The sequence below is a fragment of the Apis dorsata genome, unplaced genomic scaffold (assembly GCF_000469605.1).
Source record: "Apis dorsata unplaced genomic scaffold, Apis dorsata 1.3 scaffold_8, whole genome shotgun sequence".
Classification (NCBI taxonomy): Eukaryota; Metazoa; Arthropoda; class Insecta; order Hymenoptera; family Apidae; genus Apis; species Apis dorsata.
This window is the reverse complement of record NW_006263311.1, coordinates 329490-335634: the sequence shown is the minus strand read 5'-3', so window position 1 is coordinate 335634 and position 6145 is coordinate 329490. Positions and strand designations below refer to the sequence as shown.

General features: G+C 36.1%; 1 protein-coding gene across 3 annotated transcripts in view; it reads right to left on the bottom strand.

The window, feature by feature from the left end:
* The window catches only part of LOC102681539 (dopamine D2-like receptor), a 133577-nt gene that overhangs the window by 126847 nt on the left and 585 nt on the right, over nt 1-6145 (bottom strand). The gene's annotated exons all lie outside the window — the stretch shown is intronic.

Below are 6145 nucleotides of genomic sequence, written 5' to 3'. Positions count from 1 at the left end.
TTTTTTTTTTTTTTTTTTTTTTTTTTTTTTTTTTTTTTCGTCGTTTCGGTTAACTTGACTCGAAAGACGATTAACCGAACGAATCGAATGCCGTTTCTCGATCATTCGTTCTTTCCTTCTTTTCTCTTCATCCTCCTCCCAATCGTCGATCAGAAGGTTTCGAAATATCATTTTAATCTAATAATCATTAATTCTTCGAGAATAGCTTATCTCTCGGATAGAAAATATTTTTATTTCGATTTAAAACGACACAAAATATCGTCCCTAATCCTTTTGTCCATATTTATTTAAATAATATTTTTTATGAATAAAATTCAAAATTTAAAAAAATACACGATAAAATCGATATGATATTCCATACCAAATCCTATAATATTTGATATTTTTATAAAAAATTTCCATTCATATTATTTCTCCGAAGCTCTAATTAAATCAATTGTTTCGAACGACGGAAATGATCCATTCAAAAATTCAGACATTCGCGGAAATAGGAGGAGAGCGAAAGGAAGGAGAAGGAAAGAGAAGAGCGGTAAGGAAGAGATAACTCTTGTTTAGACGACGAGGCCGACAAGGCCAACCGATTCCCACTGTTCTATTCCCAGAAGAAAAAGGGGGATACCCTTCGCCGCGGCCATTAATATTCATATTAGCGGGACAAAACGAATGGTTGTGTGGCCGAATGCATGTGTGCGCGAATCAAAACTGGGTTGAATCGACCGAGTAATAAGCATGCATGCGATGAACGCGATCCCTGTTATTAACATAGACCTTGTCCCGGCTGGCGATTCACCGTGTTATTCCACTCGGCCGAGTGGCGAGGTTAGGCCAGGAATCGGAAGGAAAAACGAGTCGAAATTGGCAGCGGTCACGCCACCACGCTCGTGCCCTTCTCTCCTTCACGCCTTTCACACGTGAAATCTCTTATTCTCTTTCTAATTTTCTGTCGTTCGACGCCACAAATCGCTGTTTCAATGGAAAATTTCACCTGGAATCGCGATAACTCGTCCAGTTCCAGAGGGAAGAGAGGGCGTCGAATGTCGAAGGAAGAAAAGACGAAGGAGAGATGATCGAGGGAAAGGAAATTAGAGGGAGATTGAGATTGCAAAATGGCTTAACCATGGATCGATTCTCCGATGCGTCTCTTATCGAAGCTTCCCTCTTCTTCTTCTTCTTCTTCTTCTTCTTTTTGTTCTTCCTTCTTGGAAGAGAGAAGAAAATGGAGGAGAATCGCGAAGATCTTTTTTTCATTTTATGAATCGGATAGAAATATCGATGATGAATAGGGAGCGAGAGAAAAGTGTATTTTAAATTACTTGATATTACATCGCGCGTACAACTGAGATGGAAATAAAAAATTTCCACCAGTATTTGATTATATCTAATTAAGTGATCAAACGATGAAAATGTTCGGTTTAAAAATTCAGATATCGCATCGGTGAAAATAGGAAGAGGAGGAGGGCAAAAATCCAGCAAAAACGAGTGATAAGGAAGAGATGACTCTTGTTTAGAACTCGTACAAGTTTGATGTATTTCGTTAATTAAAAAGTTGTTTTCTTAAAAATGATCGATCTCGTGCGAGGACATTATAAATTAAATTAAATTAATTGATATTTTATCAATTAGAAACGGGCATACCTCATCCTCGATTCGTAATAAATAATATACAGTTATAAATATGTCGGCCAAAGAAAGAAAATAAACGACCGTCGACCTACATAAATTCAAGAAAGGATTTATGGGGCGAGTCTCTAGCCTTCGAATGTTGGAGATACGAGAGGGAGAAAGCTACACAGCTGGTTCTGCCGTGCCTAGAAAAATGCAATAATAATAGGATTGCTTTTGCTCGAGCGGAAATCTCGCGTGGTAAACCGACGTGACTGCAAATAACGACGAGGTTTGTCGTTGCAAGATGGAGCATAGGTGAAATGATTTTTTACCAGAAGAGGAAAAAATAATTTCTTTAACCAATATATAAATCTAATGAAAATCGTTGAACGCTGTTGCAGTCTCGATTGAAAATTTCTAAAATAAAATTCTATTCCATCGGGTTTGATATATCGATAATTGTTTTCTATAATATAATTATTACATTGATACAAAGATATCGTATATCTGAAATGATATAGGAACGTGTTAATTTGAAGATTTTCCGTTGAAAGACGAAACTTGCCGTAGGGGAAACAGTTGAGTCTGACTGTGTGCAAGTGGCCTAGGTACAAGCGTTTCCAAGCGAAATTAAATAGCTCGTAACTTGAAAAATAAGCTCCAACCGAGGGTTTTGCATATATGAACTTTTTCTCTTGTTTCAACGCCTTTGGAATTGATATTCCAGAGACGTTCCATACACATTTTAATACTTTCTACCTCATTTCTACCGCAACCTCATCCTCATCCACCAATATTTTCGTTACCTTATTTTTCGAACGCGATTAAAATTCTTCCAATAGTCGTTCTCGTTAAAAGGAAACGTTGAACGAAACGTTCGATGGTAACGAAGAAGATTATACGGCGTAATAAAAATGGAAACCTTAATAACGGAGCAAATTGGATGAAAAATAGCACTGGTACAAATTACAACTTCCAGAGCCGCGATTACACGATGACAGTGTATATAGGATAACCGTGATAAAGGGAGAAGTAGAGAGGGGGGAAAAAAAAATCATCCAGTACTTTTTTACCCCACACTCTTCTCCCCGATCTTTGTCGGCTAATTAATTTACTCCCTTTACTAGGAAGCGAGTCGTGTGCCGAGGAATGGAAAATTTAAAAAGATATTAAAATTTTCTTCGTAAGTGCCGTTAAAGAAACAAGCGATAGATCGTGTAATTTTAACGGTGAAGATTTCAAAAATTTTCTCGAGTTCTCGTAATCCAGATACCCAAGTAATAGCTTATAAGAACTATCAGATATATTCCTTCCTTGGAATAACTTCTTCCAAGATCCTCTTAAATTAACAACGAAATCGACTGGATATTATTAATCAGCGAAAATAATTATCGTATGATTAAAATTTTATAATTTTTCTAAACTTCACTTAATACTTTTCAATATTAAACAAAAATACTCAATGTTAGTATTACATCGTCACGTCTGATCACGGACGGGTTCAAACTACTAACAGTCCAGATATAGCAATCTAGCAAGAAAAGAAAAGTAGTATAATTCGACATTGATCGGACTGTTGATCGCAGACCGTCTCTTTCAATTCTTCGAACTTCAAATTGTATATAAAAAAAAACTTATTTTTATTAATATCACGCCATTCGTTATCGATCATATAAAATCAACTTGGCAAAAATCTAAAAATCGATTTTACAAAATTTCCAATTTACTCTTACACCGTATGATAATAGTGGAAAAGATGGTGCGTTAGATGGATGTCACGTTACGCAAAGGATGGAAATCCCAGAACGCGATTTCGCAGAGGGAAGCGGTAAAGTGAAGAGTAAAGTGCTTCGATCGTGGCACGTAACTCGCGTCGCGACATTATCGTTGGGACGCATTATAGGCGCGCACACGCGCGTCGCTAAACTGTTTAATGCGAAACTCGCGAACGATCGTTTAAGCGGTCGGCGAGGGATTTTAGTACGCTGCACCGCGTTAATATCCAGCCCGGGACGTCTCGATTTTATCTACTCGATACAGAAAGGATGGATATCGGTCAATTCTCTATTCGGTCGGTCGAGAAAAATTACGAAAGGAAGATGGGACGAAGGAAGTTGCGAGAATATTGCGAGAATGCACGTTCGATGCACGTAAGGTATTAAATCTGTTTGATTTGTGTTCGACACGATAAAGGATAATAATCGAAGAAAAGTATATAAATTTTGTTTCCAATCATATTTTCGTACGATTAAATTGTTACTCTTAAATTTAGATTGAAAAAACTTGCAAAGAAGCCGAGACGATAACGTGACCTTCATATGACTTTGAACAAGTAATGGAAGGGAAAAATAATTTCTGTTCGCGCGACAATAAGAGATTATAAATTTTTTGCACGCAGTTGGTTAATACGAACTGAACATTATCGGATTATTGGAAATTTCCTAGAAATTAATTTGCGGTAATAAAACCGTACGTTTCCCCGGTCGCGACTTACAATAACTTACAATCTTATATAGTTGGAATAATATCGTTGGTAATTAATTTTTGATATTTTAATTTTCTCCTATCACGTTTTTTTATTCCCCAAAATCCTTTCCATTAGATCCTCGGATAAATTGTGTCATCGAATTCGCCGGTTTCTCATGCATATTCCAAGAGTTACATCTTTAACGGTCACTTGGCTGCACGTCGCGTCGGTTCGCGTGGAATAAATTATTTCTTCTTCCTCTATAAATTTCCCACCGTCGTCGCTCTAACAAAATGTTAATTAGCATAAATGAAGGGAAATGCCATGTGTACAATTACTACTTCGATCAAATGTGTACAAATGTTTTCCGTTGTGTCGTTGTGCAATCTCGCCGCAAGAAGAGTTTCGTATATGCATTGTGTGTTGTACATTTCTGTGCTGTGATTTAGTAGTTTAATTGCGTCGAAATATTGTATATTTCGATTCGCGTACGATCGATTCGATAATGGAAGAAAGAGAGCAACGAGTTGCATTCGAAAGTGATTGTAATTACAAGATAAATAGTTTTTTTAAAAAAAAGGGAAGAATTAGTAAAATTTTTATTTCAATTATTCGTTTCGAAATTGGATGGAACAAAAGTTTGCTTAAAAAGATAAATATGGAACAATTTTGATGAATCAAAATACGATTTTTGCGACATTTTTACAATCCATCAATTGGAAAATTCTTCTCATACTCTTAACCGAGTTAACCTCACCTCGATCTTCATGGAACTATTACTTTCCATCACGGGGAAAGTTTGTGCAAACATGTCCAACTTCTCGCACACATTTCTCCCCGTTAAAATTACATCCACCGTTTGTACATACTTTCCTTTAATCTTCAATAAAATAATGTAAATTGATAAAAGGGTTTTAACAAAGTTGCATAAATTTACATTTCAAATCCTTATTCTTCGATTACCTCGCATCAATCGTTATTACCATTATTCTTCTTATTTTCACGAAAATTTATTCAGAATTAAACAGAAACGTGGAAAAAAAGGAAAACTACTTTTTCCGCTAAACTTTATCCAACAAACAACATAAATTTTAAGCGCATTTACGAAAATGTGAAAATGAGGTTATGATATCTTTTGCGCGAGAAAGTTCTAATATCTCCTAAATTAATAAGAACAAATGGGATCGTAAAATGCATATAAATCGGTGCGTAATGAAACGTAAGATAATAACGAATTGAAGAATTTATCTCTCCCCCGTGTAAAAATTGAAATTTATTTCGTCGCGTAAATAAAAAAGACAGTTAAATAAATATTGCGGAAGCGTAAAAGAATGTACTTCCACAAGCAGCGCTCGTTTGACATCCCGCGCTATGACTCGGTGCAAGCGATTCGAACGGAAGTAGGTCATCCACTATCACGGGATTCAGGAGCTCGTCACTCGAAGAATTACTCTAAATTGCATTTAATTAAGTAATCCTATTTTCGTTTGATTCACACACGCGACCATATTTGCGAAATTCTTGAATGAAATCATCGTTTATTAAATATAACTACAAGCACTACCCTATGAGCCAATCTCATCGATGAAAGGAATCGGAATGAATCGAATTCCTGTAGAATGATCGAGTTATAAATTTCACAAAGGAATCGACGAGATAATTTACGGTAATACGAAGTGGACGGGATCAACACGTGCAAAAATATTGATTAAATATTGATTAAATGAATATTCCTTTAGATAAATCGTGAAAGGAAGCGTTGTTGTTCTTCGACCGACACCAGAGTCCTCTGGCGCGATTTTATTGAACTAATCCTAGTAATAAAAATTCCAGAGGTCGCTAAAGTGACTCGGTTAAAGTAATGCGACGAAAATAAATATAATTTCTATTTCCAACTATTATTAATTAATTAATTTGAGAAAAATAAAAAGATCTAAATTGTTCCAGCGTTAATAAGATATCGTGCGAGCGGCTAATAAAGAGCTCGGTTACGTATCATTTCTAATTTTACCCAGGTGGAAATAACAGGCCGCGCGTCCACGTACGGGCGAAGGTTAAGGTTTTAAAACGCGA